The 14,221-nt window shown below is 45.7% G+C and overlaps 1 protein-coding gene across 3 annotated transcripts in view; it reads left to right on the top strand.

Annotated features, from left to right (window-relative positions):
• Nucleotides 1–10,904: 10,904 nt before the first annotated feature.
• PEAK3 (PEAK family member 3) overlaps nucleotides 10,905–14,221 on the top strand; it is a 294,394-nt gene continuing 291,077 nt past the window's right edge. The window contains exon 1 of one of the 3 annotated variants that reach the window (XR_010594952.1): nucleotides 10,905–11,512. The gene's annotated coding sequence lies outside the window, so the exon portion shown is untranslated. The remainder of the gene's footprint in view (nucleotides 11,513–14,221) is intronic. The other 2 variants (XR_010594954.1, XR_010594953.1) reach the window with 2 other exon arrangements.

The raw sequence follows: 14,221 nt of genomic DNA, 5'->3' as shown, positions 1-14,221 counted from the left end.
CACTTCCCCTGCTCTCTTCCAAACCTCATTCAGGAAACCATTTACAGATGTAGAAATTCTTTGGTTTTAAGATAAATATATGGAGTGGCTGGCTCATTACAAAAGCAGTTTTGCCTCTCCTGGAATTGACACCTCCTCATCTATTATTGGGAGTGGATTACATCCACCCTGATCAAATTGGCCCTGTCAGCACTGGTTCTCCACTTATGAGGTAACTCCCTTCTCTTCATGTGTCATTATATAATGCCTGCAGCTGTAATTTTCACTCCATGCATCTGATGAAGTGGGTTTTTTTACCCACGAAAGCTTATGCCCAAATAAATCTGTTAGTCTTTAAGGTGCCACTGGACTCCTTGTTGTTTTTGAAGATAAATATACACCTCTACCCTGATATAACGCTGTCCTCGGGAGCCAAAAAAATCTTACCGTGTTATAGGTGAAACCGCGTTATATTGAACTTGCTTTGATCTGCCGGAGTGCGCAGTTCCCCCCCACCCCCACCGGAGCACTGGTTTACCGTGTTATATCTGAATTCAACGGGTCGCGTTATATCGGGGTAGAGGTGTATATACTTAAAGTATGGTATATGGTTTCCTTTCTCCTTGGGCTGTACTGGTTGCCTGGTGGTTTTGCCTAAATCGTTTGTAAGAAAACAGAAACAGTTTGCTTATATATTGCCAGTTAGAGCTGTTCACTTAATATTTGGGCAATGGTGGAATAAGATTGAGTCCAATAATTCAGTTAATCTGGAACTTCATGCACCAGAATGTCCCCTGTATTTTGACCTTTATGTTTGGCCGCTCCGGTTCCAGTCCCTTTGAAATATAGGACAGAATTTGAGGCCGCACATCTTCAAAGGGAAGCTGTTGCTCTCAGCCCCTCTCATTGGGCAGTGACATTGGGCTCAGCCCTGCACACAACACAGAAGAAGACACGGTCCATACGTCTGTGGGACACTCGGGATCTACAAACATTTTCACTCTGCTCGTGAATCATTAATAACACAGCCCCGCTAATGCTAGAGAACCAAATTCGGCCTTTTTAGTCTTAACAATATTCTTCTAAACTACTCAAGCAGTTCTAGCATTCTGAGTGCAGAGGAAAGATGGCGTATCATTTTAATCTCTAGTTCCCCTGCCTGTTTTCCTTGCTTTTCCACTGATCAGGAACACATTAGCAAAGAGGCCACTTGAGCCGAAGGCAGGGACATGAAGAATGTGTGCTGTATACCTTCCTCAAAGCCCACGGATTCACACCTGGTTTTTCCCATGTAATATATCCTCTGTTCCTTTGCTGAGGAACCTATGTGTAAACTTTGCAGAGACACAAACACTTTATAAAGGGTATCAATTTGCTGATGCCAGTTTGAGTCATTGACTGTTAAAGGCAGATACTCGTAAACGATGTGTGCCTATTCTCTGCAAAAGGGCATTTCAAAAGGTTGAATTTTACACAACACAGTGGATATGAATATAATTACATAGCTGCATTACTAAAAGGAGGAACTCTGCATTGTTCAGCTAAGTGCAAGTTTGGTTGTTCTCTCTGTGTCTTTTTCCCCCTTCCTCTCAGTTTGCAAATAACAAATGAATCCTGTATCAAGAGTCCAAAGGGCATTTATTTGAAATGAGTGGGGGAAATAGGCCAGAATTCTGCAGGGACATAGTTTCATGGATTAAATGAACCCTTTTGCTGGTGCATTCCATTTCAACTGGCATCTGAGGTGAAGGTAAGTCTCAGTACAATGTACTTTTGTGTTCTATTTAAAGGACGTTAGCTAGCAGTGGCAACACCCTTGAAATCTTTTGGCTTGCTCTAAAACCCAAAGTATGAATTCCCCTAAACTTCCTGCAGGAGGGTGAGTCAGAACCTGAAACTGGCTCCCAAATTTGCAAATGGTCCCTCTCTTGATAATGGGATTAAACCAAATCCCAGATCTAAATACTTCTGAATTCTGGAAAGTTTAAAATCCAAGTCCTGGTGTTGGATTTGAAATCAACTACTCCCAACTGTTCAGCTATCAGATGGTTAACAAGTGAATGGTGAAGGAAGCCAGGCTGGGTGGAAAGACCAGTGGATGATAAAAACAAACCAGAGTTGACAACGAGAGACATTATAGCTCATTGCAATTAAGCAACAATAGACACCGGAGGCATGAGGTTATACTGTACTCCTAGGGTGTTTTGTGAGGCAGTCAAGTAAAGGTCAAGTATCTTCAGACCCTGAGACGTGCAGGGATCCGGTAGAACTGCATTTCTAGAATTATGTTGTAGAAAAACTATTTTTCATTTCATTTTTGTAACAAATGGCGATTGAATCCTGACTCTATCAGGTCATGTCAGATGGCATCGATCTTCAGCAGCTGAGCAGAGCTCCCCTTTCCTAATGCCTGCTTTAGAATTTAAAACACAGTGCGGGATTCCTGGATTAGAAGGTTTATAGATCAATGAACACTTTTCTATGTCAGATACTTGTATGGATTCCATCATTGTAGTAGCTGAGCACCTCAGTCTTGAGTGTATTTATCTTCACAACACCCACACAGCAGGGTAATTATTCCTATTTTACAGATAGGAAATTGAGGCAGAGTAAGGCTAAGTGACTTGCCCAAGGTCATACTGGAAGTCCGTGGCAGAACAGGGAAATGAACCCTGGTCTCCCAAGTGCTAGGCTAGTGCTTTACCCATTGGACCAGCCTTCCTTTTTGATAAGGACATTTCTTAATACATTTCTAATCCATGTAAAGTCGCTCTGATAAAACCAGAGATGGGACAGTGATGGGGTTTTTTTAGACCGTAGCATTTTAATATTCCTTAGCTGATGTCTTCAGGGCCAGCATCACCTGGGGCACTGCTGTCTTTGGGGGCTGCTCTCTGAAAGAGCAAAGTTTCACATCTTGCTGCAGTCCCAGAGGCACACTGACCTCCACGGGGGGACAGTCCCTGGTTGCACGGCTGTCTCCGGGGGAAAGGCATCCTGCAGCATTCTGCTCGCTAGAAGGGCAGTGTTCTCTGGTGTCAGGAATCAGGGCCTGCAGCCTGGCCAGTCTTCGGGCAACCTAATGAGCATGGCTAGCACGTAGCAGGCTGCCGGATTGGCTGCACCGCTTGATTGGGGGGAAGCGTCAGCTGACCAGCGCTTAAGCCCAGCAGCAGTTTGGTGGGTGCTCACAGCATTTACCTATGACTGTTCTGTGCACCAATATGGAGGTGATGTGTGGCGCGGGTGGGGCTGAGGGGTTCGGAGTGTGGGAGGGGGCTCAGGGCTGGGGCAGAGGGTTGGGTTGCGGGTGGGAGTGAGGGCTCTAGCTGGGGATGCAGGTTCTGGGGTGGGGCTGGGGATGAGGGGATTGGGCTGCGGGAGAGGGTTCGGGGCTAGGGCAGGGCTGGGCCGGGCCAGGTCAGGCCAGAGGGGCACCTTTCCCCAACTGTGGCAGCTCTGACAGGACTGGGCCAGGCTGGGGGAGGGACGCTTCTCCCCGGCTGCGGCAGCTCTGGCTGGGTGGGGCTGGGCTGGGCCGGGCCAGGGGAGGGGAGCCTCTCCCCGTTTGCAGGGCCCTTGATAGCCTGCGGCATGGCCGTGAAGCTTAGCGGGAACTTAGGTGCTGACCTCCCCAGGGTCAGCTTGCCCCAAGCATTACCTGTTTTTGAGTCACTGAGAACTTGGACAACAGTGATCTTGAATGCTTACGGATCAGTGTCCTAAGAGATAAAGCACAAGATGGGGTTTTTATCTGGCGTTTGCTACAGACCCCCAAGTCATCTCTGGGAACAGGATGACCAGTTCGGTGTGCACCTAACTATAATGTGTAATATTAATAGCTTCAATTTGAGTGCTATATGCTGGAAGTCTCATGCTGGCAGTACTAAAACATTCTTGCAATTTCTAAACATTATAAATGACAATTTCCCAACTCAAAATGTGTTGCCTTCAACATGTGGGAATTCTGTACTAGACATTTTCTTAACAGATAAAGAGGAACTGATCACAGAACTAAAAAGTAATGGTAGCTTATGGACATATATATATATATACACACACACACACATATATTAACTTGGTGTTTTCTATCTATCTGTCTATTTAATTTTACTTGGTGCTTATATCTATATCTATATGTCCCCAGCATGCTGCTCTCCATGGGATCAACATCCCCCTATGTGCTGTTGTCTTTGGGGGTGGTATTCTCTGACGTGCTGACCCTGAGAAGATAGAAATATATATATTTGGTGCTTTGACAGGGTCAATTTCACACAGCTGTGAACATCTATGAGCCAAATCAGCTGGGAGGAAGAATTTAATCAGAAAAATGCGAATTATAATTGGGAATCATTTAAGAACACTTCACTAGATGCCCCCAAAAACCACAATCAAGGAAGGCCTCATATTGGTTAAAAAAAACAACCTGATTTAGAGCGGAAGTAGAGGCATGTCAGAGGGCTTTCCCTTCACCCTCTCCCCTGGTTCTTGTCACGCAGACAGAAAGCAGAAGACCAGAAGTCCAAGGTGCAGGCAATGCAATGTTTGTTGGGGTTAGTTTCCAGCCAGCATGTCCATAACTCTGACGCTGCAGAGCCTTGTTTCCCAGTGTCCCATTCTCCCCCATCCTGAGCTCATATATTATACTTCCACCATGCCCAGTAACACTTTAACTGTTCTTATCTGTTCCCATTATACTAACAAACCCATCTGGCTAGGCAGAAGCAACATACAGTATCTTTGCCCTTTGTTTACACATATTAGTAAGAATATAAGTGTATCAAGAACCAAACGGGCAAACAAGACCTAAAATTCTATCTCAGGCAAAAATACAGGCTTGAATCCTACATTGTCACTAGCACTGCTAACAAGGCAGCTATAACTAATAATTAATTAATAATCAATAGTATCGTAGAAATGGAAGAGAGGGAAAGTTAAAAGTAATGAATATAAATCAGAAGTTAGAAATTGTAGAAAATTTATAAGGGAAGCATAGGGACTCAAGGAGAAATCTATGTCCAGCACAGTTAAGGAGGTTTTTTTAAATATAGTACAGGGGTTGGCAACCTTCAGCACATGGCCCATCAGGGTAATCTGCTGGTGGGCCATGAGATATTTTGTTTACGTTGACCGTCTGCAGGCACGGCCCCCCGCAGCTCCCAGTGGCCGCGGTTCACCGTTCCCGGCCAATGGGAGCTGCAGGAAGCCACGGGCCTTTAGCACAAAACAGCTGGATCAGTGGCCGAGCATCTGGGCCCTTGTTTGTTTATTCTGCTGTTTTGTTACTTGATTGGAAGGGGGCATGGCCAGCCAACCAGATGCAGTCCAGTGCATCTGAAGGTTCAAATATAACCAAAGTTTTCTTAGCAGGGCAGTGACAGGAAGCGAAACTACTCATGGGGCTTTTTATTTTGCAATTACATTCATAAGCATAATTTTCTCCCCCCACCCAATGAATCTCATCTTCTGTTCCTTGCACACCTGAACTATAAATAAACTCACTGTAGTATAGTTTCTTGAATCCTTGGTAAGTGTTCTTGATATGCAAAACATAAAATCTTAATATGAACATTTTATGATGTTTTCCTCCACATCCTGTCATCATTTGAAGATCGTCAGTATAATCGGTGGTGGTTACAGTGCTAGATTTTCAACAGAGTTCAAGGTCATGTTTTCAAGTACTTAGCACCCACAGTCAGATTTTCAAAAAAGAGCTCATGTCCCATGCAGGCACTGAAATAAGGGTCACCTTTTCCAAATTGTTCAGTAACCAAAAACTCCCATTGTGACATGGTCTGATTTCACAAGATCTGTGCAGCCTTTGGGATCTTTCAGAACAAAGGCACTATACTAGATTTTATATTAATATAGAACATATACATTGTTAATACCTAGATACCACGATGATGGGTACTTTATAAATGCCTAGATAGAAAATATATTAATTCCTTCAGTACCCGATGGGAATGTAGTTCGTGTGGTTTTAATTCAATCCCCAGGGGCAGATGTGCACATCTCACGCAAGCTCAATCACTATCACAAGTGGCACCATGTTTTGGCACCTTCAGAGGAGCCAGGAACAAAACAGTCTTGGAGACAAACTACCCTGTCACTTTTGATTGTAGGATTTAAAACACATTGGCCGGGAAGTTCAGAGAGGCTTGCGCTCTGATGAATAGTTTGTTCTTATGTACATCGCTACTGGAAGAAGTCAACATCAATATTACATTTTTCTCTGCCAGTTGTGTTATTGAAGCTGTTCCGTCTAGCTCGCTGGGTTTCCTGTACTTTTGAAGCAAACACCCCATTCCACTGTCATGGAACAAGCTGTGAACATAAGAACATAAGAACGGCTATATTGGGTCAGACCAAAGATCTATCTACCCCAGTATCCTGTCTTCCGACAGTGGCCAAAAAAGCTGTTGGTCAGATGCGTTGCGTCGCTTCTTTCAATGACTGGTATTTTAAACCTGTTTGGATTTATCACAAAGGGCATTCACTGGTGTTGCATTATATGCTTTGCTGGACCGTACTGTTTGAGGACACTATGTCTTTATGCTATGGTGACCAATATTACACGGCTTGCTTATACACAAGCCGTATGTCAATATTATGATCGGAAAGGGACACTTTACGCCTGGCCAAAACTTACTAAACCTAGAACTGTTGAGCACAATCTTTTTAGCTGACTCATTACAGCTCGCTTTTTTCCTCTATTGCCTACACTGTTGCCTAAAATAAAAGGGAATTTGGGCTGAAAAAACTTCCACTAGCATAGGTTCAGGTCCATGGGGTACGAATGTCTGCTGGAGAGACAGAAAGCTACTGTAATCTAACTTCTCCTGAGACTTCTTCCAGGGGATAGCACAGTTTAAGAAGTGGTCTGCACTGGTCAGGGACTGTTGGGGGAAATGTACCAATTCAAGCCTGTTTCTACCGCAGTCTCCCCAGCCTCTGTAGACCTCCTAATGAACACTGACGCTACTCCCTCCAGCAAAAAGCAAACAGGGGGCACCATTTGCTCTCCCCTAGCGTGGGTTTCCTCTAGGACAGTAGTTTTCAAACTGCGGGTTGCGAGCCAGTACTGGGTCGCGGCGGCTCTGGTCAGCACCGCCGACCGGGCTGTTAAAAGTCCCGTTGGCGATGCTGCCCGGCTAAGGCAGACTAGTTCTTACCTGTTCTGACACCGCGCTGCGCCCCGGAAGCGGCCAGCAACAGGTCTGACCCCTAAGCGGGGGGGGGGCCATGGTGCCTGCGGGCGAGAGCCGCGCTGAGCTGCTTGCGTGTCTCCACCTAGGAGCCAGACCTGCTGCTGACCGCTTCCGGGGTACAGCGCAGTCCACGGTGCCAGGACAGTCAGGAAGCCTGCCTTAGCACCCCCACTGTGCCGCTGGCCGTGAGCCGCCTGAGGTAAGCCCATACCCCAACCCCGTGCCCCAATCCCCTGCCCCAGCCCTGAGCCCCCCCCAACCTGGAGCCCCCTCCTGCACCCCAACCCCCTGCCCCAGCCCTGAGCCCCCACACATACACCCTGAACCCCTCATTCCCAGCTGCGGCTCTCACCCCGCCCCCAAACCCGCTGCCCCAGCCCTGAGCCCCTCCCACAAACCAAATCCCTCATCCCCAGCTCTGTTGGCTCACGGGCATCAACAATTTTCTTCAACTGGGTCACCAGAAAAAAAGTTTGAAAGCCACTAGTCTCGGAGGGAAGAGAGCAGGCTGTTGCAGGGAGGTGTAATTGACCCCTTCCTGTGCAAGCAGAAGTGAATCTAGTCGGATCTGTCTGGTTTGAGCTGAGCCAGAACGACTACTCTTGCATTACACATACAACCAGGAGTATTTTACTGGTGAATTCCGTGTGGAATTCATTGTAAGCAGCCAGTTTCCGTGCGCAATATAACTGATGTCAATTTCATTTCAGACCTAGGCTGCTTTGCTTCCCGCCCTCCCAGTACTAATTCCTCCCTGTAAGGAGATTTCCACTAAGGGCAGGAAATGGCAGTTCGGGGAGTATTCCACAGCCTCCCTGGAGCCTCCCAGCAGCTCTACGGTCCGGCAAGAGCTTTGTTCCCACCGTACTTAGGTGACGTCAGTCCTCGGGCCTCCAATCAGCATACGATCCAGCAGTGGGGGTTTTCCAGAGTGTAATTGGACCCTTCACGTATAAAACACAATAATACTGACCATTTACTGTCCGTAGCACCTTACAGCCACTAGCCTATACTCTACAGACAATAAGAATTACCTCCCCCAGAGACAGCAGCATGGGTAGCTTTGGGGTAGCTTATGATGCTGCAAGATACCCCAGGTGCCATTTTGGCCCCCAGCTGTTCCACGATTGGAAGAGTAGAGAGATGACTTGGAGCTGCCTTTTCCCCCTCTCTCTCCTCAGCTACCCCCAGTGGAGCTCCCCCACGGCTTCCAGTTCTCCGGTGGCTGCTGCAAGGGGAGTCTCTATCTTCCAAGGCCAGCTCCCCAGTTGCTGCTTGCTGCCTTTACTCCCCCCAAGTTTATGTGATGGTCCAAGAGGGCAGAATGGATCTCAATACCCGTGGCACTTGCCCCTTCCTGCTCCCCCCCGCATCTAGTCTGGGTTTGGGGAGATTGAATGGGGACTTGACTGGATCACTTTCATGCCCCGGGTGCTGTTGCTTCTCCAGCCCAGCAGTGAGTCTTCACACATTATCATGCTTTCTGGCTGTACCGCGCTCCGAGCGGCCGCCCTCTTGTCTTTCATCTTCCCCTCCTGGAAAACGTTCTCCCACCTTAGAGTAAATCAGTCAGAAATACAGCATAGACGCCCGGGAGCTCCCCAGATCAGCCAGGTTCATTACGCAGCAATCAAACGAAGCAGGCTAAAAATAGCGAGAGGGCCAATTCATACACGGCTGTGTTTCCACTGGCAAAAAGCCATGCACTGAGTGACAGGAGCCTTTTGTGTTATTTCCTGTGACCCAGGAACTATGCACTGGCAGAAAGATGCCAAATGGTGCATGCAGAATAAAAAGACAAAGAGGGAAAAGGAGGGTGGAGGAAAAGGGAAAGGACCTAGCACAAACCTTCACTAGAGAAAAGGGTAGGACTCAGAATGAAGCCATGGAGAAAACTGAATGGCTCAGAGGGCTTGTAGATGGGTCTAAAGCCCTTCTCTTCCTGGTCAAATCTGGCTCAGGTCAATAATAACTTCATTACTGCTATCTTGTTGTTGGTCCTAGTGGGTAAGTGACCTCACAATATTGTAAATGCTATTCATCAGCATTAGAAATGGGGCAAACGCAACCCTATATCGGAAGAACTCTGCATTTTAAGAGGGGCTCGGAATCTGGCCATCCAAATTTGGCAGCTAGCCCTTATCTGTAAAATGGGCTTAACCAAAACCCCAGATCTGAACAACCCTAAATGTTGGAGAGTCTGGAAGTGAATTTTGTGGCTTAGACTCTTATTGAATCAGGACAAAGGACTGGATGGATCATGGGGACAACATTCACCTCTAGCCTTAGTGGTGCAAGGCTCTGGCACTGTGTGGAGATGAGATGTGCAGGGAAAGTCTTTTTTCTGTGGTTGACTTTTTGCCTGGTTTTAGGAGGTTAATATTATTAATTTGGATAGTATGGGTTATAGGCGCACCAATTAATCTAATCAGAAGATAATAAGGCTCTTGTCCCAGAATCAGGCTACACAGGATCGTCGGGGGTATGACAGTAAAAAGAACAGGAGTACTTGTGGCACCTTAGAGACTAACAAATTTATTAGAGCATAAGCTTTCGTGGACTACAGCCCACTTCTTCGGATGACAGGACGCTCGCATTGAGCCAAATATAGTCTTAAAGACTTTTATTGAGATAAATGGAATTACAATCAAATAGTAATCAAAGGGCCAAATAATCGCAGTTACAAATGCAGTTCTATTATTCTAAAGGTGCATGTGACATTACACACTGTAGAGCTTTTGATTCATATACTCACACCCTTCTTTGATGAGCCGGTGGTAAGAGACAAAGGACCAGCCTCGCCTCTGGCGTGCCAGAAGAGTTCAGGTCCAGGTTCCTCAATTCTTGAGTGGGAGGCGCAGAGCTTAGGAGACGCTACAGAGCTAAGAGCTATTGACTTAAACCTGAAAATTAAGAACTCACAGCTGAATAGACTCGTCAAACAAAGAACTAAGAATGAAGAAGCTTGGAGTATGGGGGGAGGGATAGCTCAGTGGTTTGAGCATTGGCCTGCTAAACTCAGGGTTGTGAGCTTAATCCTTGAGGGGGCCATTTAGGGATCTGGGGCAAAAATCTGTCAGGGGGTTGGACTAGATACCTCCTGAGGTCCCTTCCAACCCTGATATTCTATGATCACGGTGGTCCCATCTGGCCTTGGAATCTATGATCAGAAAACTTTAAAAGCAACCTTTTGAAGCTCAGGGAAACAACTTGCCTGGCATGGTGGGTCACCCCTCTTATAGGGCATGGGTGCTTGAGCCTCCCTTCTATGCCAAACTTAGTTTCCTCGCCCATCAAAATGTTGGCAGACACTTCCTCCATAGGCTGGTATGTTTGTACGTATTGCTGACATAGATATGTATATTAATGACATTCGATCATTCTCACATTTGTTATTTTTGTCCTCCCAGTTATTTCGGTTCTTTCCTTGCAGTGTACCTGTTTCCAGAGGGCATGAGCTTAGGAAAGCCCCCGATGCCAACTTGCTTCAACGCGTCCTTTATCTCTCTATGTTAAAGGTTACAGCCCTATATGGACCTTATGTTTTAACTCATCGCTGTCTATCTAGGTGAAAAGTCCCAGACATATGTATGCTAACTTTGCCTTGGCTCAACATACAGGATGTCGCCTGTAGGTCCCTTGCATTGCAGCCTGTAGCGGGGTGGTCACCCCGCTCCGGCCCTGGGGGGTTAAAGCAGCCCTGGAGAGGGCTGCAGCTGGGAAAAGGTAGGCTGAGGGGAAAGCAACCACAGCTGTGGCCAGCTTAATCAGGGACCAGCTGGCCCTTATAAGAGGGCTGTGGGCCAGAAACTAGCACACACACGCTCTCACTAGCTTCAGAGAGAGAAGGACCTGGCTGCCTGGGAGCTGAGAAGGGTACCTGAGGTGGAGCAGGGCTGGGGAAGGGCAGAAGGAGCTGGGGAGCTCCAGCCTGGTAAAACCCCAGGTTGCAGGCCTTGCTAAAAGGGCCTAAAAAGGTACTGGGGCTGCAGAGGGGCAGCCCAGAGATAGGCCAAGGCAGCAGGTCCTAACCCCCCTTGCCGATGATGAGGGGTTTACAGACTGCGTCTGCCCCAGTGAGCGGGGGCTAGATGATGACTGGCAGTCGCCACTGAGGCAAGGTGGGGATAGAGGGTTGGGGGTTCCCCTGGGTGGGGAGACCCAGATTGTGGGTTACTGCTGGGGCAGAACCCTGACGTAGAAGGGCACCGGGGTGCAGGAGGGACATGGGGGCCAGCAGCAGGTGAGACACCGGCCTGCAGAGGGCGCTCCGGAGGCTGGAGAGCTAATTCCCTGGACAATCAGCAGGGGGCGCCGCAGCGGTGAGTCGTCAATCCACTACACAGCCAAACTACTTTAATATAAACTTATAAACCTATTATCATAAAACAAACCATAAGAAACCTATAAGAAAAGATATATAAGCAAGCAGGATAGCTCTATAGGCTACAGACTAGAGAATATTCTCCTTGATCCTCCTTCAAATGCTAGTCTAGTTTTCACCAGTTCATACGGTAAGGGCCATCTTCACATCTTTAGATGTAACATCTGTCTTCTCTTTGATATGACATGGCGTTTTCAGTTCTTCTGCCTTAGAGGGGATGGTGAAAGCAATTGTCTCTGTGTGTTTTACTGCACTGGTTCTCAAATTGTAGACCTTGATCTCCAAAGGAGTCACTGGCATTTGTCGTAGTCCCATTCCCTGTCTCTAGGTTTCTGGTTACGTTAATTTGCTTAATCAATGACATGTGTTGTTCCTCAGAAGCCCCAAAATCTATTCTAGTGATTCCCATGGTGCCTCCACTGAAGTACCATGTAAACACGGGCAAAATATTCAGAGAAGCAATTGAGGAGGACTTAACTGTGAATATGAGATTATGCGTAAAACTGGTCGCAAATGTATTGACAGTGTTTTTCCATCGGAAAATGCCATTTCTTCTAAATCAAAGCTTTCTGCAGGAGCATGTGCTTTGGACGGAATTTTGTTTTGGAAAAAAATCAAAACAGAGTGTATTAATGAGATTGAAATGTTGTGTTTCCACATTTTTGGAATAGAATGTTTTGATTTTTCATTTGAAAATGACTTCTTTGTTTTGACATTTATTTTCCATTATAAATGATCACCGAATGTTTAGAAGTTGAAATCACAACACCATGGTTCAGTTTTATCTAAACAGAACATTTTAATTAACCCGTAACCACATTTTTTTCAAGAACTCGGTTTCCCTGAAAATTTTGGAATTTAACATTTTTGTTCCAATTCAGAATGAAAACAAACTTCAAAATAGTGGAATTTCCCACCAAATGGAAATTCCAGGTCCTGCAATAACCCTCCTCACAACATTATACAAGTTGCAAAGCCCATGTTGCTGCATGGGCAACTGGTGCCTATCATGGAATGGCCTCGTGTTGGGGTAGCACTGGCTATATCACTACAACATGGTATTGAGGAAAGGATGGGGGGACCAAATAGTTCTTCAGAAGCATGTTTTCTAAGATCTATGAAATGTAATGAACATAGTTAATTAATGATACGTTAGGAATGAGAATTTATTATTCACTTCTAAAATCACGGTGTGAGTGAATTTCATGCATGAAAATGTCATGCATTTGCTTGAGCCCAATCTAAGGCTGGCAAGAGCTTGGTAAATTGCCTATACAAAAAGCTCCTTGGATGCACTTCATCCCTGACCTCTGGCTCCCACTGCTATTCTAGAATCATAGAACTGGACGGGACCTCGAGAGGTCACCTAGTCCAGCTCCCTGCCCTCGTAGCAGGACTAAGTATCATCTAGACCATCCCTGACAGGTGTTTGTCCAACCTGCTCTTTGGAATCTCTATTGATGGAGATTCCATAACCTCCTAGGCAATTTATTCCAGAGCTTAACCACCCTGACAGTTAGGAAGTTTTTCCTAATGTCCAACCTAAACCGCCCTTGTTGCAATTTAAGCCCATTGTTTCTTGTCCTATCCTCAGAGGCTAAGGAGAACAATTTTTCTCCCTCCTCCTTGTAACAACCTTTTATGTTGTTTCTGTTTTCAATAACTTGAAAACTATTCTCATGTCCTCCCTCGGTCTTCTCTTCTCCAGACTAAACAAACCCAATTTTTTCAATCTTCCCTCATAGGTCATGTTTTCTAGACCTTTAATCATTTTTGTTGCTCTACTCTGGACTTTCTCCAATCTGTCCACATCTTTCCTGAAATGTGGTGCCCAGAACTGGACACAATACTCCAGTTGAGGCCTAATCAGCGTGGAGTAGAGCGGAAGAATTACTTCTCATGTCTTGCTTACAACACTCCTGCTAATACATCCCAGAATGATATTGCCTTTTTTTTTTTTTTTTGCATAGGCGTTACACTGTTTACTCACATGTAACTTGTTTCTATCACTATCACCCCCAGATCCCTTTCTGCAGTAAACAGTCATTGCCCATTTTGTATGTGTGCAACTGATTGTTCCTTCCTAAGTGCATTTGTCCTTCTTGAATTTCATCCTGTTTACTTCAGACCATTTCTTCAGTTTGTCCAGATCATTTTGAATTTTAATCCTGTCTTCCAAAGCACTTGCAACCCCTCCCGGCTTGGTATTGTCCACAAACCTTATAAGTATTCCCTCAATGCCATTATCTAAATCGCTGATTCTAGTCCAACACCCCCATGCAATTCTGATCATGTACCTTTGTCCTATTATAAAATAGCCCCTTCTCATTCTAATCTTATGTATCTCTAAAGCACAGACTGCCAAATGATTTTGTGATGGGGACAAGGCTCAAACTGCATAACTTCAGATGAGATTTGAATACATGTCTATTGGTGGGAAGCTTATTCATTAATAGAGCTGGGTAAAAAATTTCAACGGCAACTTTCTTTTGCTGGAAAATACAGATTAGTCTCAATCAAAATATTTTGTGAATTTGTACTGAATTCATTGAATTCTTTCAGTCCAAAAACAAAATAAAAACATTTTGTTTTGACATTTTTGAAACAAAATGTTTTGATTTTTTTTTTCAAATAGAAACAGCTTTTT

Source organism: Chrysemys picta, chromosome 25, assembly GCF_011386835.1.
Source record: "Chrysemys picta bellii isolate R12L10 chromosome 25, ASM1138683v2, whole genome shotgun sequence".
Lineage (NCBI taxonomy): Eukaryota > Metazoa > Chordata > Testudines > Emydidae > Chrysemys > Chrysemys picta.
The sequence above is the reverse complement of the archived record's forward strand: the minus strand, read 5'-3'. Positions and strand labels throughout refer to the sequence as shown.